Raw genomic sequence first — 25,967 nt, 5'->3', positions numbered from 1 at the left:
TTGATCTCCAAAGCACTTTCAACAGCGTTCAACAAGTAAAAGTGCTTCTGTAGCAGTAACTAGTTCTGGGCAATCTCTGGTCCCACTGCAGTATTATTTCTTTAATGGTAAATTTAACCTTGAACTATAATGAGCAGTACCCAACCTTTGAATTTAGGACAGTCGGTCATTTCATAAAGACAGGGTACATTCCACTGTACGGGATGCACATCCATTGTTGCAAAGAATAGTTAAAGGGACAAAAGATGCAGATCCCAAAGCTGTTTCTTCGCCACTGCTGTTGATGTCATCATCTCCCTGCCCCCCACCCCGCCCCCATCACTTCCAATCATCTTCTTGATGGTATTTTCCCCCAAAGTTCTACATTTTCCTGCACAAATCAAAAAGCCAGCTATTCCTCTGTCCTAAGGTGCAAAACCATTACCTGTATCTTAGTCGTTTCCTGGACGTTTACTGTAAACTCCTCTCTGGCCTTTAAATTGCATTCCACGCTCCTCCAGTCCAGCTAATTAAGAGCTACTAAAATGATGTTGCTACCCGATCAGACCACATCACTAATCTTCAAAATCCTTCACTGGTTCTTTAGATTCTTTTCATTTGCTTTTTTTCTTTCCCACCAAAAACATCTCGGTACTGCAATAGAATTATAGGGTGAAACAGGTGTTTAGAGTTGTGTATTAACTTCAAAATTCTAAGCCGCTTTTGTCTATAAAAGGTCTGTAAGATCTTACAAAACTGTCATTTAGCACTTGCTGATCAGTAGGAGGAGTGCTATTTTCTAAGTAGTATTATTATATTCTTATCTGATCTTATACCTACTTAGTAATTTTGCTTAGTTCATTCCTTAACTCAGTAGCTTCACTTTGCTCTAAATAGAGCACCTTCAGCTCTTTTCTGAGGAGGCACTTCAAGTTGCTATTGTATTTCATTCAGCTACACTTTTACAAGGTTGAGCTAGTGAAATCTCATTCCAGTTGCTTGCGCTTAGTTCTCCTATTACGCACAATGCATGAGAATGATAGACAAACAAACAGCTTAGACTTTGAAATTAAAACACTCATACAATTTGACCTTAATCTTCCAGCTCTCTATCCGTACATGTTTGACATGTAGCTCATCTATTTAGCTACACATTACTTGTATGAATGAAATTACTCAACTGAGCACTGTATAGGATGATATGCTGATACATACCAAGCTTTCACAAAAGTAAGTACACTGACAATATCACTGCACTAAGAACATCTGTTTCTCGAATACCAAGTCATACTGTCTTTCATATCACTAAAATATTACAGTGCTTCAACAAATATTCCTGTTACTGGTGTAATCGACTTGGCACTATACTTTGAATCTAACTGAGCTCAAAGCACATCAATGTAACCACAGACTCACTTACTTACACATCTGCATGTGTTCCTCATTGCTTCCTTAATCTGGGTTCTAGCCCCATGATTTGACAGCAGGCAAAAAAAACCCAAACAAAAACAAGCAAGCAAAATGATAAAAGGAGACCTAATTTTCTGCCATTATATAAATCAGTGGCATACCATCACCTAGAATTCTGCTTTTAGCAAAAGAAACGGTTACATCCATAACAGCATACTTCAACATGAGGTATGTTCATTGCTGACATTATGCAAGAGTGAATAACATTTACCTGGAGACAAACCTGAAGCCTGGAGTTCCATCAAGTTATTTTTCAGTAGCATTTGTATCAATGTCCTACAGTTAAAGTAGTTAATTTGATTGTTATCTGGCATACCTAAAATTAGCTTGCATCCTTCCTCTTTAATGACTGAAATTAAGAATGTGTTTTAAGGCTAATTCTAAGTAGGGAAATTATTAAGCAATACAGAAACTGCTGTACTGTATGTTGTCCAGACAATAGCAGACTCTTCAGAGAAGGGTACCAGGAACCCCATAGCAGGCACTCATAACCTACCCATAGAGGAGATTTCCTCTGAACCCTGGCTAGTTGTGTGTGTTTTTATATGGGATAGGATCTTAAACCAAGTTCTTTAAAATAAGTTCATTTGATAACACTGAAGCATCTTCAGGGCCCGTTCAGCAACAGAATGTTCACTGATTTGTCCTAAACTGAAACATCTTCAAACTGCAGCCAATTATCTGTTGATTCCTAAATTCAGGAAACCTCAAGTATCTATATACATCCCAGGAGGCCTGAACTTAGTAAGCATCTTCTGCACAGACCCCTGATTTTTAAAGTAGTCTAGTAGTCCGGATCTGCCACAGGGAAAAATCTAGTTTCTAATGCACATCCACAAAAATGGCAACTTTTTATTTTCATGACTTTAACACTGAACCAATTGGCTTCAAAACTGAACTGCTTTCTACTATAACTACTGGAAAGGCAACAAAACAGATGACCTTTATATCTGTTTAAGCTTCAGCTGTCATCATGCCTGTGCACGAGTTTGTAATAGGTCGTATGGGGAAATTATATTCACCCCCCAAAGACTCTTTTTGCTGCAAAAATTCACAAGTAACTGAGGAACAAGAAGCTATCTCACTTTAAAGGCAATTGTTTTATTAATTTATGAGCATCTGAAAGATTTTAGATCTGAAAATCTCTAACTTACGTAAATAACAGATTATTGGCAAATAGTGTAAAACAAACAAGTCTAGAAATAAAAGTGTATCAGCTACTAGCAAATAATTTGATCACAATTTTGACTACAGAAGACAGACTTTTTTTTCCCAAAGAATAAGCAGAAAGCTCCAATCGTAAAAATAAATTTAAGTGTACAGTAGGTTCAACTAGACCACCATTTGATAACAGAAAGGATAAAATTAACTTGGGTAGATATATAGTAGCACCTTTCATACTAGATGTATCCCAAAGCACATTGCAATAATGAGTTAAGATACCAAGATTGCAAGGATTGCACAGGCAAACACTAAAGTCATCATTTACTCAGCAGTAGGTCACAAAGAACCATAGACTTCACAAGCTGTTTTATTGAGACAGAGGATGTTTACCACTATGCTGGGGAATATCACTTATTGTAATGGAGATTGCAGCAAACTCGATTTTAAAATGCTAGTTTGGTTCAAAGTGCTGTATTCACTTTGTTTCATCCCCTGTGCTCATAAGCATTCACACCTTCTCCTGCTCCTTGTTTGGGCACCTGCCAACAATTTGAGCCATTAGCCTGCTTTAATCAATTCAAACACACTGCTCTGCAGCCTGTCACATTATACCCAATCCTTCTGAAGAGTAAATGGAGTCGGAACTTTGCATTTCATCAAGTGCAGTCAACAAGGTAGTGGCAGAAAGAGCTTTGACTTATGCCTCATCCAAGTTACAGAGGTCCTTAAAATACAGTTCACCCTGGGATCAGTAATTATAGCAGTACCAGAGAATCCTGAAGTATCAACCTAGGAGCTGGGAATTGTTTTAAACTTGAAGGTAGGGAAGACCTAGCCAAGTGTAAGTGTCCCCACAGCAAAACCCTACTTCCATTACTGTGTCTTTCTACACTCAGGTGTGTGTGTGTATGTTTGTTTGAGGGCATATCCCATGTTTTTTTGTGCTGAGGCCCTCTAGGATTCTTTCCCAGTTAAATGTGTTAATTGCAGGAGAACTTGTTCGTCCTTTAGGGAGAATTGGGATAATGGCAGTGAGGATTATCAGTACTCCAGTGATTTTTTTGCCTGCATTCTTACTGAAAAATGGGGGTGGGGGATGAGGTTCAGCCTAAAGGGAAGCAGATTCTGGGCTCTAATCAATGCCCCGAGCTGGATTAACTAGCTTGGACTCAAAAGTGGAGGTTTTCCTTTGTGGAAGCTGGAGGAGAGGGGGTTAAGACAAAACTTCACTGTGCAGTGAAGACATACCTTTAACATTTGCTTGTAATATTGAGAGAGTCCAGGTTGCTGTTCAGAAGCTTTGTGCATGTGTCATGTTCCAATATTTAATGTTTACTTGTTACATAAGGGACTAAATGACTGTAGACTAACTCACAGCTATTATTTGGTGACAGCACAAGTGCCACATCTGTCTTCTCCACATGCTTTGAAAAAGGTGCTTTCCAACTCAGGGGCAATGGACTCTTCATAAAATTGAGGAGGGCCATGAGGCCCCATCCTTCCATGGCCCTGCCCCCCTCTACCCTTCAAAGCCCCGCCACTTGGTCAAGCTAGAAGCTGGAGCCTGGCTGGGGAGCCCACTCAGGGTCGGGGGGGTCCCAAAATCAGCCCCGGGCCTGTGTTCCCATCCCCCTGGGTCCCACGCCCAGGGCAGGTGGAGGATCTGTGGCTCCCCACAGCTGCCCATGCAGCTCTTACCCAGACCCAGCTCTGGCTTCCGGCAGACATGGGGACACTCACCTTGTTCTGAAGAGAATGTGAGCCAGCCACTTTGCAAATCCAGTCAGCTGTATAAATTTTTTTGTATATGCAGAGCAATCCCCGAGGTGGGCATTTATCATTGGCAGTTATACCATTCTTTTATCTGAAGTACTTGCATTGAAATTTGAAAAAGTACGGTATATATAAAAGAGCTTGGATTTTTGAGAGGGGGGTGGACGAAAGCCACCTGTTTCCTTTCTGTAGCACTCTTAGCCTGTGCTTTCCTCGGGCTGTGGAAGGACTTGAATAATGCTGTATTTTTATTGGTAAGGTACTAATGCAAAATAAAAGGTTGTTGAGAGCAAGGTAGGGTTTGATCCTTCAAATTTGCAGAGCCAGATCTTGTGTCCTCCCTCCAATGCTAACCTATAGTTACACACAGTGAAAGAAGTTGGAATAGCTATCATTTAAGTCCAGCCGTAAATAGTGAGTAATCTTTTTGCAAACACATTAGTGGCAGATTCCAATGATGATTTATGAGGGTAGGGATCCCCTTTTACAGTTCTGACAAGCCAGGTACATAGGATAACATAAGATCTATGATGAAGATCTAGGTCAAATTGTTCCCTCAGAACAAATGTGAATCTAGATTAAATCCTTGGATTTTTCAGCTGGTATTGATGTAATTTCAGTAAAGTCAAAGTTTCTGAGAAAAGCAAATCCTTAGCTTGTAATATTCAAGAACCTCAAATAAATGCTTTGTGAACTTTGTCAAAGTTTCAAGGTTTGCTATATAGGTTTGTACACGTTTTTAAGTTGGGACCTGAATTTAAGGTGAAAGTTTAGGGGTCTTCAGATTGTTTGTCTATTTGTTTCTAAGAATAAGGGCATGTGCACAACTGAGATCTGTGTTTGGATTTTTTACTAAAAATCTCTCCTGTTGCAGCTGTTCCGCTGTGTGTGCATAGTGGAATAGTCATTGGGCAGGGACGTGAACTTGGGTAGTCCACCTCCCAGATGAGTACTCTAGGTACCAGGCTTGAGAGTCATTCTTGCTCTTGGGTCCAGTGACTATTCAAGTATTTTATACTAAGTGGAACAGTTTCAACAGGAGAAACTGAGAACCCCACATCAGAATATCCCATAGTGGAGTGCCTAGGGCACTCTCCTGCAACCTGGAAGATATAAGTTCAAAATTCTTTTCTACATCAGAGAGAGGGGAAATTAAACCACGTCTCTAAGCACTGGTCTCCCACATCTCTAAGCACTGGGCTTTAGAAGCTGCAAGATTGGCACCACCAACACCTCCTCTTCTGCCCTCCACTTTATCAACATAGCCCTTCATTTCCTTTGCTTTTATGTGAAAAGGTGCTCAGAAACTGAACTGAACGTTCATTTGTGGTTGAACAAAACATTTTGTTTAACCCCAAACAAAATTTGTGTTCATTTTCTTGATTCAAAGTTTTTCAGAATTTTTTGATACAACCCAAAATAATTTCCCCCCAGAACTTCCACCAAACAGGGTAATCAGTTATTTGCTTAGCACTAGTTAGAGAGCAGGGAGATATAGGGATAAACTATGCTTTGTCTTGCAACTGTGTCAAATCACTGTAGTTGCACAAGGTGTACTTCAGGGTAGCAGCGACCCATTCTGTTTTTACTGGTAAGTTATTGTCTAAAGTAGCAACCCTACCCCAACTATTAATCTCGAGATCATGTATTAACAACATGTTCTTTGCACATACATGTAATACCCATCAATTTTGATGGGAGGTATGTGCATACACTAAATGCAGAATAGACCCATTTTTAGCTAAGCGGAGCTCAGCCTTTGAATATCTATTTAGGGAGCTTTTTATTATATACACACACATATACATACACACACATTTCCAGTTAAGGAAAAAAGTGTGCAAGCCACCACAGGTTAGATGATTTTACTAGTGAATAATTAACATAGTCTGTCTCCATACACATTTGCTTATGGGTTCACAAAAAACGATTCTCTAGTTGATAATACATAATGGTTTTGAACAGCGAACAAAACCGAAACACAGAATTAGGTAATGGCTTGCCTGAACAAATTAGAGATGGGCTGAAGCCAAAGATTGGATCTGGATCTGATTTTCATGAAGTGCTTGGATCCAGGAATTTGTCTGGATCATCGCTGAAACTTCAAGCAATACATTTGCTCTCATATTCATGGCGCTCTTTGATCTCCGGTTACACACAGACAACCTATTTTCATACTTTCATGGTGTTACCATGCCAGATTCTTATTAACAATTAGAAGCTCTACTTAGAAAAGCTAACTTGCCCTCTTGAGCAATGTTTTCAGCCAGTCTCTGAGGCAACCTTACCTTTCTTCTCCTCACCTATTAAACTTTTATTAATGTTTAACATAGTAAAAGTAAATAAAATAAGAGCTTCCAACACTTGCTATTGTTCTGTAAGCATATCTGTACGAATCTTATTATAAATTACATTTTTTACTTGTAGGATACCTTTAAAGATACAAAGCAATAGACCAATAGCTAAGGGGTAACACATTACACACACAGAAGGAAACAAATATTTTTTAAAAGCCAGTTAATGATTCAGAGCTAGCAGTTAATTAGTATACAGTACAAACCTATGTTGACTTGGACTGGTGGAGTTACCTTCTGTTGAACTAATTGAACAAGTAACCCAATTTATACAGGAAAAGCTTTGTTATCCAGCCTGTTGGAGGAATGGGGGGTGCCGATTAGTCAAAAATTCCGGTTAATTTAGAGTTATACTTACCCATGGAGGAAGGGAGTTTGGGTGTAGGAGGGGGCTTGGGGCTGGAAGTTGCTGTTTTGGGGTGCCAGATCCGGGTGGCACTCACCTCAGATGGCTCCCTGGAAATGGTGACATGTCCCTGTTGCTCCTAGGCAGAGGTGCTGCCTGATGGCTCTGCATGCTGCCTCCACCCACAGGCACCGCCCCTGCAGCTCCCATTGGTGGCAGTTCCTGACCAATGGGAGCTGTGGAGCCAGTGCTCAGGGCGGGGTGGAGGCAGCACACAGAGCCCCCATGGCCATTCCTCTGCCTAGGAGCAGCAGGGACATGTTGCTGCTTCTAGGGATCCATGGGAAGCCTGATGGCTCTGTGCTAACCGGATTTTTATGGCCCATTGAGCAGTGCTGACCAGAGCTGCCAGGGTCCCTTTTCAATTGGGTATTCTGGGTGAAAACCAGACACCTGGCAACCCTATTGAAGATTTGTATTGGGAGATATCAGAAATGCTAGTTTCTAGAGCTTTCTGGTTGGTAAAGTGCTGAGTAACACAGCTTTTACTGTACTACTAAATTTATGTCAAGTAAATTCCCTCCCAACACATTGACCTTTGTCACTTAAACTATTGTATTGAGCCAAGACATTACATCCCATTCCTTACCATCACTTGTGTATCAGTGACTCAGTGCACTTGGTATTGCTAAAGGGAAAAGCTTAAATCAGTTCATCTTGATCACAGTCTTTCCTCTATGACAACATTTATCACCTTAGTACATTTCTCCCTGTATGAATTTAAGTTGTAATATTAGTGGATAATTCACTTCACAAACTATTAAGACTCGCTGGAGTATTAACTTTTAATCATCATATACAAAGAGTCAGCCATCTAAATTTATGAAGAGGTTGTATATTGTTTTGTTTTTCTAGGGGCCAACATTTCTGGTTTATTCAGTTGTACTTAGAAATGGCAAGCTTTCCCACTTTCTTCTATTTGTTCATTCTGCCAATAATTCTTCTGAGCTAATTAACTGAATATATGCAACCATCTTAGCTTAATTTTTTTTTATTTGATACATGATTCCATTGTAAAGAATGGAAGTAAAGAGCATTTTTCCCCCCTGGCAGTCATTTTAGGAATCTTCTGCACTTGGTAATTCTATCTAAGGACTAAAAATGGTAACCTTCATCTTAGCATCTGACAGTCTATACTTTATTGACTAAGGCACATCAGTGACCACACTACTTAAAAGCAGCAAAAACCTCCATAGGGCAGCCTATAATGAAGCCATTTCCATACATGACTGGAAGGTAATGCATTTTGACTCATTTAAGGGGATGAGGAGAGGTCTTCCAGTATGTTTTGGCTGTCTGCTACTCTTCCATGTGTGGCCTAAATGGGCTTCTCTGCCTTATTTTAGTCTCATTATTTCTAATACTTTGCCCTTTTCCCCATCTCATAGAAGACCTTCTAAGATGACAAAGCCTAGTACCATCAATTTCAATTCAAATTAGTAGATGCAGTAATGTTACAGATGGTTTGGTGTGTTGGCCACAGTTAGGGTTTGGATTCAAGTTTTCCTGCCTTCTAGTCCAACCATTTATAGGATATATAATCTTGGCATTGTTTCTTAGTCTCTGTGCTTCAGTATACTCATCTAAGGCGGATTCAGTAGCATCCATTTCACAGGGACTTTGATAGCGTGCACTTCCAGTTTGTAACATGTTACATAATACTATATTTGGAAAGCTCTGTAAAATAAATAAGTACATTAACAATGGCCCCATTTCTATGGCTTTATAACATAGGAGTAGCTAGTCAATGGTTAAATGTAAGCTTTATACAAGCATGAGCAGAAACAGTGTCATGAAATACTATTCACTGAATCACATTTAAGCCATGATCTGCCAAAGATATGATATATATTATATAATATATAATATCTTTGGCAGGTCATGGTTTAAATGGGATTCAGTGAATAGTATTTATATATATATATATATATATATTGGTCTGCACTACTTCTAACTGCGGTATTATTGTATGGGTTAAGTTTTGCTTTTATATACACAAATACATTGCATGCATAATTAAACCACATTGGTGTTTGAAATCTCAAATTCTATAGGCATCTACTAGTATGAAAAAGAGGCTTAAGAACTATGCACAGTATTGTAGTCATATTGTTGGTCAAGGTATAGAAAAGTAGACATCAGTCTACCCAAACTTCCTAACTGAAAGTATGTTTAAATATTGGTTTGAACAGGGCATGAAAGCTAGATTTTTATTTCAAAATTAGTCCAGATTTTAAAAGGCAAGGCAGCTAAACTAAAAGTTATTGCAAAATGTTCCTAAAATCTGCATTGTGGCTTTACTGTCATACTCAATCTCTGTTGTATTTTCCGATATATATCCCCTTGTTCAACTCCCAGTGGTGCCAAAAGAAATGCACTCATTTTATATATGGAATATACCCCAGAAATGTTATTCTTACACTAAACTGACAGTATGTGAACACTTAATGGATTCTCCTTAAGACAGCAAGGAACTTTACTATTCTGATGTTAGTTTGTTTCTAAAGGGACACCGTGGTGATTGCTACTGGCTCTTTTACTGAAGCAAAAAAATTCAACACTACAGTTAGGACTGTGAAGCAATGGCTAACATAATCCCTCATTTAACGCTCAACTTTTTTACGAAACTGAAATTATCAGTTCAGCTATACCTAAAATCAGATATTTGGCTGTGTTGGAAGTTGGAGCGAAGTCCCTTCAGTAATTTTAGAGTTTTGAGAGGTTTAAAATGATACTTTTACAGCAACAGACTCTGTTACCACTTTTCTCTAGCATTTTAAAAGAGCAGAACTTTTGACTTCAAACATAGTGTCAAAGGCTTAAACTTGACAATGTAGCCTTACATTGGTTTCAAATGCCAGCATTTTAAATATAGTACTGAGTAGGGCTAGTCAGGAAATGTGTTGTTTCTAGGACAAACTGGTGAACATTCAAGTTAGCTAAAAAAAATGTTATAACTCAAAAAAAAGAAATTTTCAGTGGCACTCAAACTGGACTTTGAACCAAAATTTTCAGGTTTGTACTTAAACCTGAAAACAAATTGCATGTGGGAGTTATGACAAAAAAAGAAAAATAGTTGAAAACGTACATTTCCCATAGCATTTTCTGTTTTTATAAAAAAGACATTAAAACAAACAATTTTGACCGCTGTAATACGAACCATGGACTTCTGAGAAATCATTTATACTTTCAGCCGTGCATTTAAATGCATACACAGGTAGCTAACTCTATAGCTATTTGCTTATGTGAACAATATATGCTGAAGTGTTAAGCCTCTCTAATTTACAGTAGTAAGCTAGTGCAACAGCTTTGGGGAACAAGGCATGGAGCCAGCTGTCAAGTGAGGGATTTATAGCAGATGCCAAGCTGCTCAAGGCCTATTGGTGAAGCTAAAGGAGCTAATGGATGCAAGCCAAATAGCCACACTTGGAACCAGTGTGAACTTTGGAAGCTCTGGTTCATTTACTCTGGAACTGACAAGGTCTGCTGAAGTGCCTACCTACCGTTATCAAAGCAAGCCAATGTACAGAACAAGAAGGTGTTAACTGTGCAACAAACTGGGCCAGCATGCTAGATAAGTCCAAATCAGACAAATAGTTCCAGACCAAGAGTAAGACAGGCTCTGCAGCTCCATTCCTGTGGAACTTGGAAGGTCCCCAGAACCAGAGCTTCTGTCATCTGTAAGAAGATTTCAGCCTCTGGAGAACTGAGTTTTGATTAATAAACAGATGACCAAGAATTTATTGTTGCTGCATGACAACTAATTTATGAAGTAAAATGGGAAAGCTTGTTGATGTTGTAAGCTATGCAGGCAGATCAGCAGTTTTGTTAAAGAATATTTAAATTCATAGGCTAGTGTTGAGGCAAGATTAATGTTGCAAGATCCACCAGTGAAATCTCAGTTAATTCCAAAATTCAGTCTCTCCCACATTCACGAGGAAACATTACTACATCGTTTACTCATTCAGATTCCTATTTCATCTTCCACTATAATACCATAGTCACCAACTAATACTACATAATGTTTCAAGCTATTTTAAACACTAAGCATAGGGAAAAAACAGCTTCACTTATGCTACTACCTAGCCTTTCTGACCAAGTCCTTTTCTTAGTTGCAGCTACAGCTTTTGGGTAATCCACACAAGTGAAGACACCATACCGTAGTTCCAAAAGTTTACACAAGCCCTGACAACTGTTTTTATAGTGTTACCCAAAAAATACAACTAAGTTTTGAACAAAGAAAGCGAAGCTGCTCAAAGAAGTACATGTTTCAGTACAAAGTGGGCTCATGTGAGTTTAAAAAAAACAAAACTCAAGTTTTCATAAGGTTTTCAATTCAAACAACTTATTTATGGCCTACCTCATCTTGTATTCTGAAAAGAGAGTAAAGCAAGATTCCCTCTTCCCTTTCCTATTGAAGGTCTACTTTTGGTTTTGTTTATAAGTTAATAAAATTAAGAACTGAGTGCTTAACAGATGGGGCAATTACTAGCCATTAGTAAAAAATAATAATTTTATGGAGCAGGGGGAGGGAAATAGTCACATGAATCTGATTCAACCACCACATGCTGTATGTACATTCTGGCACTAGTATTGGTATTGTCATTCACCTTTATTTAAAAGGACATCTTTCATACAAGCAAGGCAAACTAGTAAAGTTATTATTCAGAACTGACAGATGCTGTGCCTTTCCTGGGAACAGTCTTGATCTCGCATCTGCAGTATGATTTTCTATCCTGAGCTGCTTTTGTAAGATAACATTTTTGGCTGACAACCAAAGAATTCATATGCTAAACTGGTGACACTGGGCCATCTTGATATCTTATCTTCACTATTTAGTCACTCTGCAGACTATCAGTAATTGTTTGAACCACAGTGCTGCAATATTTATAGTCTCATTTTCATTCATTTATTAACTAAACATGATCAAAATGTAATGGAAAACCCAGTTGATTCTCAAAGTCTTCTGATTCCAGATTGGCTCTCTATCTGAATTCTTAAGTGATCAAAACATGTATAGCAGTTTACTCTATAAACCCTGTTCCACTGATTATGCCATATATTTCTCCTTCATTCCCATGTTCTCTAGAAAACAAACTGTTGTAGAAAGGTAATTAGTGACGAGTAACTTAGGCTGTGCCTGTACAGAACTTTATTGTGCAGCAAGCTGGGATATAAATCCCCAGCACTCCAGCATGCTGTGCATTAACTGAGCACTTAGTTCCACAATGGGCTTTAAAGTTTCAAAGAGATTGGAAAAAAGATCAAGTAGAAGACAGCAGAACCGAAAAGTCTGACCAACTTCAATGGGTTTCCTCCTTAGCTCAGAATATGTATTTTGGGAGGAGGGTACTTTTTTCCTGGGTGAACCTAAGACCATACTGGTCTTGATTTGGCTGACTACCTTCAACCAAGGCAGCAGGGGAATGGCCAGTGCAATGGATGTTTTCCCATAGATGGGTGTGAAAGGTAGGCCTGATGGATTTGGTACATATCCTGAGCTTTTTTCTTAATCTCCTTGACTGCATCTTCAATGTTAGGCTGGAAGGAGAGGAAGAAGCGGTAGTATGGCAGGCAAACTGTGGTTAATACTGCATCCTGCATGCCAAAGCATGGAGCAAGTAATGAGAAGGCTGGTCTAGGACTTAAGTATGACACTTGGTGGATCTTGCTTCCTGATAAGCCATAATGTTGATCGTAAAGACTGTTGCCACGTAAAGTGGGAAAAAGAGAGATGTACAATAATGCAAATTACAAAGTGAGCCATTGTAGTATTAAAACTATATTAACTTTATCAAGTCAGCTAATTTAAGACTTCATTCTGATATGAGCGTTTTTTTCAAGTAATGTGATTCAGGTCTCAATTCTATTCTAACCACATTTGGGTGGTTTAACTTGTATTATATAAAAAGAAAATTTAAGATATAGTTTTTGTGACACCAGGTCTTAGCACAGCACCATCTGTAGAATAGTACATCTAGATTATGACCGTTCACAGATCTTTTGTATGTCTTCTTCATTTTCCAGTTCAGAGGTCTTTTGTAATAATTAAGCTATATTGGTTTTCATTTTAAGTGATCTTTTTAGATTATCCCACTTCACAATTCACTTCCTGCCCAGTAGTTTTGGTTAGTTTGTTTTAACCATACCTTGCCTAGATATGATTCACCATTGTATTTCTCCTTTAGTTTAGCAGGAACAAAGATTTCTGCTTCCACTTCTCCCAAAGGCTGGAAACAATAGTTATGTTAGTCTGGATAACACGTCTTATTTTATATCCAATAATAAAGGCTTTCACTAACTTGCTGTCCACATGGTCTGAATTCAGCACTGGTGTGAATTCAAAACACAACATTTGGCCCAGGGGCGTGTGGCTGAATTTTACCGTCTTCCCTTTACATCACTGATTTTAACCATAATGGCACCAATCTAAGTAAAACCACTTTGATTTTGTCACCAGCTGTGCCCCAGCTATATTGTGTGGCATTGGGCCAGTGTAAGGGTGTGCCATTCCTGCAGTGCCCCTGCCTTTGTTTCTCCCTTCATGGAGCTTCTTAAACTCCACATGAGCTCTATTTTTGTCCAACTATCCCCTTCTTCCAGGATACTTGATCTTTAAGTATGCACATGTAGATGGCAGAAGTCATTTAATTAATATTAGCCTAACTGGCACAATAAATAGTTTTTACAACTGGGTTTTAAAATTAACTTATCATTTCCTTAGCATTATATTTCTAATGTAGTGCAAGATTCTTCATTTTTCATCCAGAGTGAAGCAGAGAAAATGCTAAAATTAATCTGCTAGTAATTGTAAAGAAACTGTTTTGTAACAGAGCAATTAAAATCTGTACTTAAAAAGAAATTAGGTATTAATTTTTAAGCAGTTACTCCATCCCCTTTTTGCCAGTGCACAATTGTTCATTACAATACGTTCTTCAAAGACTGTAGGTTCAGTTTAATGAGTCCAAACAATTTCATTTCCATTATTGCCCTTGGGAGACAATCTCTATCTGATGCAATCCTACATGCTAAATGTCACAACGAACTTCTTATCAATGCATAAATGATTTAACAGTTGTATAGTTGTATAGTGTAATTTTAAATTAATACGGTAAAGAGTATTGGGGAAAGTTTTACGCAGGTTTTTATTTTTAATAGAATGGTTCTCAACCCAAAATTACTATGCTCTACCACTTTCCATATTAAAGTTTTGCAGCTCCCCTAAATATCTTCATTTTAGGCATTTTTTAAACTCACTAGCTGCCCTTGTGTGCCAGTAGCATCCAGTGTTTAAAGGTCAAAAATACTGAAGAGGTTAAAGACATTCATACAGTAAACCCAGTCTTGGGAAAAAAACAAATCTCTAAAGTTAAGTTTGAAATAGTGCTAGTGTCAGATTTATATTCAGTTTAGGTTAGTGCTGTGACAGCATCTCATGGTTTCTGCTCATTTCTCCATATTCTATCAGATTCTTCTTATCGATAAATGTAACCCCTCCCTGTACAAAGCCTGTAACAGGTTTGGTATTATGAACAAAGTAGAGTAGGAGTGTATGTAATTTACATCCCCCATAAGCAGCGCTTTAACAGTCCCTCTATGCTGCTATTCCTGCCATTACACACAAGGTATGAAATGTAACTTCAGGTGAACCTAACTGAATGCAACTGCAAATCATGAAGACCTACCCTATGCAACTGGAAATGTAATTGGGCTCCTATGAATTCACAGAATCATAGAAAAGTAGGGTAAGGGTTAGATCATCTAATCCAGTTCCCTGCATTGAGGCAGGACTAAATATTATCTGACAGGTGTTTGTCTAACCAGTTCTTAAAAATCTCCAGTGGTGGAGATTCCACAACTTCAGTAGATAATTTGTTCCAGAGCTTAACTATTCTTATAAGTAAGAAGTTGTTCTTAATATGTCTAAACTGAATCTCCCTTGCTGGAATTTAAGTCCGTTACTTCTTGTCCTGTCCTCTGTGGTTAAAGAGAACACTTCATCACTCTTCTCTTTACAAAACCTTTTACATACTTAAAGACTGTTGTCATGTCCCCTCTCAGTTTTCTCTTCTCTAGATTAAACAACCCTAATTTTTTCAATCTTTCCTCATAGGTCATGTTTTCTAGACCTTTAATCATTTTTGTTGCTCTCCTCTGGATTTTCTCTAATTTGTCCACCTCTTTCCTGAAGTGTGGTGCCCAGAACTGGACACAGTACTCCAGTTGAGGCCTTATCAGTGTGGAGTAGAGTGGAAGAATTACTTCTCATCACTAATTACAACACTGCTGCTAACACATCCCAGAATGATACTCACTTTTGCAGAACAGTATTATATTGTTGACCCATATTTAGTTTGTGATCCACTATAATGTCCAGATCATTTTTGGGAGTCCTTCCTAGGTAGTCATTTCCCATTTTATATTTGTGCAGTTTATTGTTGTTTCCTAAGTGAAGCACTTTGCATTTGTCCTTACTGAATTTTATCCTATTTATTTCAGACCATTTCTCCAGTGTGTCAAGGTCATTTTGAATTCTAAACCTATCCTCCAAAGAGATTGCAACCCGTCCCATCTTGATATCATCTGCAGACCTTATAAGTGTACTCTCCATGCCATTACTCAAATTATTTATGAAGATATTGAATAGAACCAGATCCAGGAGAAATCCCTGTGGGACCCCATTCAATATGCCCTTCTAGCTTGATTGTGAACAATTGACAACAACTATCTGAGTATGGTTTTCCAATCAGTTATCCACCCATCTTATAGTAGGTTTGTCTAGGCTATACGACCCCTAATTTGTTTATAAGTCATGTGAGAAAGTATCAAAAGCCTTACTAAAACTGAACTATATCAAATCTACTGCTTCCCCTCCCCCCATCCACAAGGCTTGTTACACTATCAAAGAAGCGTATTAGTTTGGTTTGAGATGATTTGTTCTTGACAAATCCACATTGAATATTACATAAAGCCTTGTTATCTTCTAGGTGCTCTACAACTAGATTTGTTTGATTATTTGCTCCATTATCTTTCCAGGTTCCAAAGTTAAGCTGGCTGGTCTATAATTCCCTCGGTTGTCCTTATTCCCTTTTTTTATAAATAGGTGCTATGTTTGCCCTTTTCCAGTTTTCTGGTATCACTCTCATCCTCCACAAGTTTTCAAAGATAATTGCTTATGGCTCAGACATGTCTTCAGCCAGTTCCTCAAGTATTCTATTTCATCAGGCCTTGCTGACTTGAAGACATCTGACTTGTATAAGCAATTTTTAACCTGTTCTTTCCCCTAAGCTTCAGATCCTATCCCATTTGCCCTGATGTTCACTATATTAGATGTCCGATCACTGTTAACCTTTTTGGTGAAAACTGAAACAAAAAGGCATTTGGGTAACAAGAAGGGTTTCTACAGATATTTTAGCAACAAGAAGGAGGTCAGGAAAAGTGTGGGACCCATACTGAATGGGGGAGGCAACCTAGTGACAGATGATGTGGAAAAAACTGAAGTACTCAATGCTTTTTTTGCCTCGGTCTTCACAGACAAGGTCAGCTCCAAGTATCTGGCAACACAGTATCGGGAGGAGGGGAGCAGCCCTCAATGGTGAAAGAACAGGTTAAGGACTATTTAGAAAAGCTAGACATGCACAAGTCCATGGGTCAAGATCTAACACATCCAAGGGTGCCGAGGGAGTTGGCTGATGTGATTGCAGAGCCACTGGCCATTATCTTTGAAAATTCATAGCAATTGGGGGAGGTCCCATACTATTGGAAAAAGGCAAATATAGTGCCCATATTTTAAAAAGGGAAGAAAGAGAACCCAGGGAACTACAGACCAGTCAGCCTCACTTCAGTACCCGGCAAAATCATGGATCAGGTCCTCAAGGAATCCATTTTGAAGCACTTGGAGGAGAAGAAGGTGATCAGGAACAATCAACATGGATTCAGCAAGGGCAAGTCATGCCTGACCAACCTGATTGCCTTCTATGATGAGATAACTGGCTCTGTGGATATGGGGAAAGCGATGGACGTGACTTATATCTTGACTTTAGCAAAGCTTTTGATATGGTCTCCCACAGTATTCTTGCCAGCAAGTTAAAGACGTATGGATTGGATGAATGGACTATAATGTGGATAGAAAGCTGGCTAGATTGTCAGGCTCAACAAGTAGTGATCTAGTGTCTAGTTGGCAGCCGGTATCAAACAGAGTGCCCCAGGCATCGGTCCTGGGGCCGGTTTTGTTAAACATCTTCATTAATGATCTGGGTGATGGGATGAATTGCACCCTCAGCAAGTTCGCAGATGACACTAAGTTGGAGGGAGAGGTAGATACACTGGAGGGTAGGGATAGGATACAGAGGGACCTAGACAAATTAGAGGATTGGGCCAGAAGAAATCTGATGAGGTTCAACAAGGACAAGTGCAGGGTCCTGCACTTAGGACAGAAGAATCCCTTGCACAGCTACAGGCTGGGGACCGACTGGCTAAGCAGCAGTTCTGCAGAAAAGGACCTGAGGATTATAGTGGACGAGAAGCTGGATATGAGTCAGCAGTGTGCCCTTGTTGCCAAGAAGGCCAACGGCATACTGGGCTGTATTAGTAGGAGCATTGCCAGCAGATCGAAGAAAGTGATTATCCCCCTCTATTTGGCACTGGTGAGGCCACATCTGGAGTATTTCATCCAGTTTTGGTCCCCCCCACTGCAGAAGGAATGTGGACAAATTGGAGAGAGTCCAGTGGAGGGCAACAAAAATGATTGGGGGCTGGGGAACATGACTTACCAGGAGAGGCTGAGGGAACTGCAGTTATTTAGTCTGCAGAAAAGAAGAGTGAGGGCGGATTTGATAGCAGCCTTCAACTACCTGAAGGGAGGTTCCAAAGAGGATGGAGCTAGGCTGTTGGAGCTAGACTAAGATGGAGCTAGGAGTGGTGGCAAATGACAGAACAAGAAGCAATGATCTGAAGTTGCAGTGAGGGAGGTCTAGGTTGGATATTAGGAAACACTATTTCACTAGGAGCGTGGTGAAGCACTGGAATGGGTTACCTAGGGAGGTGGTGGAATCTCCATCCTTAGAGGTTTTTAAGGCCCGGCTTGACAGAGCCCTGGCTGGGATGATTTCGTTGGTGTTGGTCCTGGTTTGAGCAGGAGATTTGACTAGATGACCTCCTCAGGTCTCTTCCAACCCTAATATTCTATGATTTAACACTTTGGCCATTGCTGAAATGTCTATTGCTATCTTTCCCTTAGACTTGCTTCCCCCAGGATCTTAACTATCAATTTTCTGAGTTTGCTAATGTCTGCCTTCTTGAAGTCCATTGTCTTTAATCTTCTGTTTTCCCTCCTACCATTTCTTAGAAACATGAACTATTATTGTTTCATGACCTTTCACCCAAGCTGCCTTCCACCTTTAAATTCTCAACCAGTTCCTCCCTATTTGTGAAAATCAAATCTAGAACAATTACAATCAAATCTAAAAACCATTTAAGAATTGGCTAGCCTATAATTTTATTTATGTATTAAGTAATATTGTTATATTTTCCCCAAACCCTCTCTCTTAACTTATTAATTCTTCCCCTCCTCTTCACATAAAACCAGTTTTCTGTAGTAAAATAAAATTATATATGGTTACAAATATTGCTTCAAGTATTCATTTTGACCCTACAAATTAATCCACTGGAATAAATTGCCTTTTTGTCAGTTCAATGAAATAAAATTTCTTACCAATTTCAAGCAACATATTTTGAGTGTCTTATCTGATAAAAAACAAGAACATTGGTTCTCAACCAGGGGTCAGGGGCCTGCTGGAGGTTTCAGGGGTGCCACCAAGCAGCGCCAGCTTTAGACTCTCTGCGGCTTAGGGAAGAAAGCTGAAGCCCCACCGCATGGGGCTGAACCCCAGGGCCTTGAGCCCTGCCATGCAGGGCTGAAGCAGAAGCCTGAACAATGTATCTTCGTGGGGTGGGCCTGTGACATGGGGCCTCATGCATTGCCCTGCTTACTACCTCCTAATGTTGGCCCTGACTTTTGTGTGCAGAAAACCAGTTATTGTGGCACAGGTGGGCCGTGGAGTTTCTGAGGCCTGTTGAGGGGGGCCTCAGAAAGAAAAAAGTTTGAGAACCCCTGAGCTAGATCACTCCATAGACTGGAGCAGCTTGTGGTTACTAGGAGTTCATAACAGAGAAGTTTTTTTAAAAATAATAAGCTATTTTAGTTTTGTCTAAGGAGTTTCTTCTTTTACTCATTTAGACTATGTTATGACATGTGTTCTGTAAATTTATTGGCAGTTGTCAATTATTGACATTTCCATTGCACCTTTAATCCAACCCCGGATGCAGCCCGGAGCTCTTCTCTACCCCAGAGAAGGCTAGCCAGCCACAGCTGTTTTATCTTGGTGAAGCGCAAACAGGAGAGGAGGCCCCTGGTAAGTGGCTTTGATTTTGGGAATTGCTGAGGCGAGTTGTTGGGTGCAGGAGGGTTGCAGAAAGCAGGCTTGTCTCTGTATGATGCACATACCACCACATGCCTAGTTTGAATGGCGGAACAGGGTGTTGATTGACTCCCTCACTTCACAGGAATCTGCCTCAGAGGTCTCCAGGAAACTCTCATGGAGATACTGGGCAATGCGCTGCTGCAGGTTCTTTGGCAGAGCTGCTTTGTTTCTTGCCCCATTAACGGTAACTTTCCCGCACCACTGTGCCGTCACGGGGAGGTGGGGGGAACCATTGCTACACACAGGCGAGTCACAAAGGCCAGGGCAGAAGCCACAGTCTTGGAGAAGACCCTCCCTTGATTCCCTACTCACCCTCAGCAGTGAGATATCTTCCATAATGAACAGAGTCTGTGAAAAATGTGGGGACAGTAATGATTATAAGGCCTCCCCTCCAGCGCTGGCTCTCTCCAAGAGCCATGTGCCCAGTGTACAGTAGGGTCGGGAACACTGATTTTCCCTGCCGCTGCAGTTATTCACCATTTTGGGGGTCTTGTGGCTCATGTGTGCTTGCCTGGGGTCAATCAGTTAGGGACAGGTATGTGAATAGTGGCTGTATTTTAAATGACTGACTCAGTAGTATGTGTGTTGCAAACAATACCTCTTCTGTAAAATATTGCATTTTGGCTTCACAGAGATGACCTTGGGAGCCCAGCCTCCCTCTTTGTTATAGCTGGCTGAACGGCTGCTCAGAATTAGAAAGTGGCCAAGAAGAACTAAGGAGGACTTTCTGACTGAGGTTATGATGCACTCCATGGCTGAAAAACAGGAACTGAAGGAGTGGTGGGACAGCGAGAAGAGGGACCAAAAGGAGAACACGGGGTGCCAGAATGAAGCCATGGAGCAGCTCTTAAACGTTATGGAGCACTAAGCAGACATGTGCCAGGAGATACTAGCCCTGCAAACCGAGCAGCTCTGCACCCACCCTCCCCTGCAGGCATTGTCACAGAACTCTTTCCCATGCACCCCCCCCCACCCCAGACACTGCCAACCTCCTGGCTCCTCTTATCAACCTCCTGGCTTCCGTCTGCACCTGCTTCATTCCACTCCTCCCCCCCCCCATCACATTCCAGCCCTGCGGACTCCCAGTACCCACTGCACTCGACACTCGTTCCTCTGCTGTTTAGCCCCTCCTGAAATACAGTACCCACTACCCTGTACTCCAAAGGAGAAGATTGGATATGACCCCTGGACATACACAAAATTTTTAACCGTCCCAGGACCCCACCTCCTCCTGGGACCTTCCCTTCCCCCATCCCCCTCAGTCAGAGGTGAAAGTAAGCCCGTATGCCCCGGTACAGTGTACCGGTAAGAGCTGGTGCGCGGTACCAGGACCGGCTTTCCCAGACGGCAATTTAAAGCTCTGGGGTAGCGGCAGCGGGGCTGCGGCAGGGATTTAAAGGGCCCTGGAGCTGCAGCCCCCGCTACCACCCCGGGCCTTTAAATCCCTGCCTGAGCCCTGCTGCCGAAGCCCTAGGGTAGCGGCGGCGGGGCTCCGGAGGGGATTTAAAGGGCCGGGGCGGTAGCGGCCCCAGGGCTCGGGCAGCAGGGCTCAGGCGGGGATTTAAAGGGCTCGAGGCTCCGGCAGCCATGACTACAGTGGAGCCCCAGGCCCTTTAAGTTCTGCCAGAGCCCAGAGCCCTGGGGTAGCGGTGGCAGCCGGGAGCCCCCAAGGCTCCTCAGTGCTTTAAAGGGCCTGGGGCTCCACTGTGGTAGCGGCAGCTGGAGCCCTGGGCCCTTTAAATCGCCCCCGAGCCCCGGGGCTCCGTCGCCTCTGCAGCTGGTAGCTCGGGGGTGATTTAAAGAGCCCCAGGCTCCCAGCCGCCACTACCGCAGCTGGAGCCTGGCCCTTTCAATCAAGATGGAAAGGGCCTGGGGATTTAAGGCCTTGCCTCTTCCGGTTAAGGCCACGCCTCTTCCGGTTGAGGCTGTGCCCCTGCTCAGGACTCCAGCGTTCTGGTAAGTCCTCTAACTTACTTTCACCCCTGCCCTCAGTGCTGATGTGTTCTTTTGTTTCTCTCTCTCCTCCAGTTGTTGTTTTTTAATAAAAGAATTGTGTTGGTTTGAAAGCACTCTTCATTCTATTAATTTAAAGCAAACAGAGCTTTGCAAAGCAACAGATAATTATCTTACACCTTCATATTGCGTCGTCTGCACCAATCACAATCACCTCCTAGCATTACAAGCACTGCACTCCCAAGCATAGCAACAAATGTTCAGCTTCAAATTTCGGCCTCAAGGCATCCCTGATCCTTCTGGCCCCGCACTGCATTCCTCTAATAGCCTTGGTCTCTTGGTGTTGGTTCAAATTCAGCCTTCAGGCACTTAGCCTCAGCAGTCCAGCCCAGAGTGAAGCTTTCACCCTTCCCTTCACAAATATTATGGAGCATCCAGCACGCGGCTGTAAGCACAGGAATACTGTCATCAGCCAGGTCCAGCTTCCCATATAGGCCACACCAGTGGACCTTTAAATGGCCAAAAGCACACTCCACAGTCATTCTGCACTTGCTCAGACTGTTGAACCGCTCCTTACTGCTGTCAAGGTGCCACGTGTATGGCTTCACAAGCCATGGCATTAAGGGGTAGGCAGGGTCTCCTAGAATCACAATGAGCATTTCGATTTCCCCTACGGTGATCTTCTGGTCCGGGAAGAAAATCCCTGCTTTCAGCTTTCTGAACAGGCCAGTGTTCTGAAAGATGTGTGCCTGGTGATGCCCACGGTGATCCACAAGTGCCTGGAGAATCACTGAGAAAAAGTACCCCTTCCGATTAATGTGCTTGGTGACTAGGTGGACTGGTGCCAGAATTGGAATACGAGTGCCATTTATTGCCCCTCCACAGTTAGGGAAGCCCATTTGTGCAAAGCCATCCACAATGTCACGCACATTGCCCAGAGTCACGGTCTTTCAGATCAGGATGTGATTAATGGCCCTGCACACTTCCGTCAACACGAGTCCAACGGTCAACTTTCCCACTCCAAACTGGATCAGTGACCGATCAGTAGCAGTCTGGAGTAGTCAGCTTCACAGTGCAATCGCCACGTGCTTCTCCAATGGCAGTGCAGCTCTCATTCTCATGTCCTTGCACCACTTATCACACAGTCCCATGAATGTGGCTTTTCTTATTCAAAAGTTCTGCAGGTACTGCTTGTCATCCCAGACATGCATGACAATGTGATCCCACCACCCAGTGCTTGTTTCCTGAGCCCAAAAGGTGTTCCACTGTGGTCAGCACCTCCGTGAATGCCACAAGCAATCTCGTGTCATAGCTACTACTCGTGGCAAGATCAATGTCGCACTCCTCTTGCCTTCGTAGGTTAAGGAATAACTCCACTGCCACTTGTAACCTGTTAGTCAGAGTGAGCAGCATACTGGTCTACAGTTCGGGATCCATATTTGCAGACCAAAGAGGAAGAGTGCGCAGTACACAAACCATTGAAAGATGGCGCCAAATGTGGACAGAAGCACAGGGATTGCTGGGATGTGAAGCAATGCATCACAGGGGATTGGGATGGGACCAAGGATGCCACTCAGCCCCCTCCGCCTTCCCACAACTCTTAGCGGCAGAAGAGGAAGAGATGCTCTGTGGGATAGCTGCCCAGAGTGCATCGCTTCGAATACCACTGCAAGTACTGCAAGAGTGAACACCCTATTGCAGAGGCAGCTGACAGTGTGAACACACAACAGCCGTTTCCCTTCAGCGCTCTCTGAGCAGCGCGGTAACTCTGCCAGTGTAGCCATACCGTTTGTAAGAGCTTAGTAACTACCCATTTAAAATGCTCATGTTACTCTATCAGCTCTCATTGCTTTCTGCTATTTGAACAGGGTAAGACTACGTGACTGAATCTACTGTTCTCTCATCTATTCCTTGAGCAAACTGCAACAGCAGAGCACCAGAAAGATTTAACTAGGAATCTACTTAAGTCTAATTCTAAATTTTCCATCAGTCAGACTAATGTCATTGTCAATGGCAGTGGGAAAGAAGCAGCAACTATGGTGCTTTCACTTCTGAAGAACAAGGTCAATGTGGGGTTGTTTTTTTTTTTGTTTCCTCATCAAAATCAATTGTTACCCTTGATTTCAGGTGGCATGCAGGGCAAGTACAATATAGCATGTATATCACATATTCAAACAGAGGAAGGTATATCCCAAGTGCAGAGCTTTGAAATGAAGCTGTCGTACACTCAAGTAGGTTTGATTCCACACTATTATTCCTTTAAGGAACAGTAATTAAGGCCTGCCTTGGGGTTCTTTCCAGGACCACTAAACCGCAGTGACTCCCCACAGTTCCCCAGATGAATAATCTACAAAGGCCTGGTCTACAGGCCTGGTCTACCAGTCCAGCTTTCTCCTGTAGATAAGGTTTCACTCCTGTCCCCACCCTCCCTTGCTCAAAAATAAGCTAGCTTTTACACTATGATCATATTAACACGATTTAATACTGCTATTTCATGTGTGTGCTTGGTTTTTGTCCTTTCAAAATGAGTATTGTTCTGTTATTGTAAGCCACAGCAGCCTGGCTACCTAAAGTATGGCCAATTAGCTGAGCCACCAAACACAACCAGAAATCAAGCCACTCTTTGACAAACCAGCTTTGCGCATCCTGACTGGAGCCCTTCACTTTATACACAGTAAAGAAAGTGGAGTGTTAATGCAAAATCAAGACACACTGTGAATGCTTTACCCAACTTTATCCCATCTCTTCCATGGTAAATACCAGGCTTTATTTCCCAAGTCACTTGTAATCCCATTAAGTTACATGAAGACATCTTATCTATTGTATTCTTCCAATATCCCTTGGATTTTAATTTAAATAGAAGATTTCATACTGAGTCAAGTATAAAGCAAAAAGGTCCTTGTGAGAGTCACCAGTAACTAGCAAAAAAGTCCCTTGTTTGAGGGGTACACTTCAGGTAATTACAGTAATTCCATTTCTAGCTGCCTTCTTTATTACAAAGTGATATAAGGAGACTCGCCTATTTGTTTGACCACCTGCAGCACAACTGTTCAAGAAGTTGATTCTTCCAATAGATTTATTTCTTTAACGGTGGTTTAATTAAGATACTTTTATTGTGTTAGTATAATTTATAGCCAAAAGCAACATTTTATGGTGTGCTCCCACTATTACCTCCATGCTAAATAGTCTGTCAGCATTGCCATTACAGCCCTAGTGTTTCAATGGGGTATAATATGAGCGTAAAAATTTGCTTCAGACACACAATGGCTCAGCCCAAAAGCAATTTTATAATCAATGTAGTTTGTATTAGTCTGACCTTTCCAGAGTACTAGAAGGGCAAAAATAGATTGTTTTGTGGCTGCAAAAAGTGTTATTCCCTCCCCCATTTAAGCTGTTGCAAAATATCTTTTTTTTTTCCCTTGAAAATGTGCGGGTCAGGGAGCTTAACAGGACCTAAAAAAATTCTTTGTACTTACAATACGTATGTGGTCCAGGGCAGCCATAGATTCAGGATGCTAACACGTTACGGATGTGTTGAAAAACTTTGTGGGTTGAAAAAATTATTTCTCTAAAGTCAAAGGCAGACAGTGAGAAAAGCAGACAGAGGACCCAAGCGTTTAAATGCCATTCCAATGCCTAATCCATAATTTATTGACGCTAAGGGATTTATGCCATTTTAGAATTTATAAAATTACAATGAAATTAGGCCTTACATCTTTGATAGACGTGAATGGATGGTTCTCCAAGCAATGCGTAAGCATTTAAAGCTGTTGACTAAACAATATTCAATAACTGATTCACCTAGGGATAGTGTGTTAGCATGGAGACAAGGGATGAATGGAATTTGTTATTAGCAGAATGTCTGAATATTTCCCCCATACTAAGAGAAATTTTTGGCTGCAGCAATTTATGTGAATATTGTGTTGATATAGATATCATGACTTATTTATGGCTAGATAAGAAAAGCTCAGCATTCTCCTGCTCCATCTTAAACAATGGAAATGCATTTATGATAAAAAGAATTACTTGTGCAAACTGAAATAGGAGCAAAGCTATGACCTCATCCTGGTGGCCATGGCAACTCCAGACATGCTGGGGGAAAGTGTCTTAAAATAAACATTAAGTTCAAGCGAAAGCTGAGAGAGATTGAAGGCTGAGTAATGAATACAGGCCATTCCATTACTATGTGGAAGCATCACTGTATGAGACCTTCTGTGGCAAGGGGGGACACAGTGCACTTGGTGAAAGTTCATGGAAACGTCAGTATAGGCCCCCATAAAGTAATGATGGGACATTGCTGGCTTTCCTTCCATCCCACCTCTTACCCTTATTATTGTTCTTTAAACGTTGGCATTGGTTATCTACACCCTGATTATAGTTTTTTGA

This window comes from Lepidochelys kempii, chromosome 1 (genome assembly GCF_965140265.1).
Source record: "Lepidochelys kempii isolate rLepKem1 chromosome 1, rLepKem1.hap2, whole genome shotgun sequence".
NCBI lineage: Eukaryota > Metazoa > Chordata > Testudines > Cheloniidae > Lepidochelys > Lepidochelys kempii.
Note: the sequence above shows the minus strand (reverse complement) of the source record.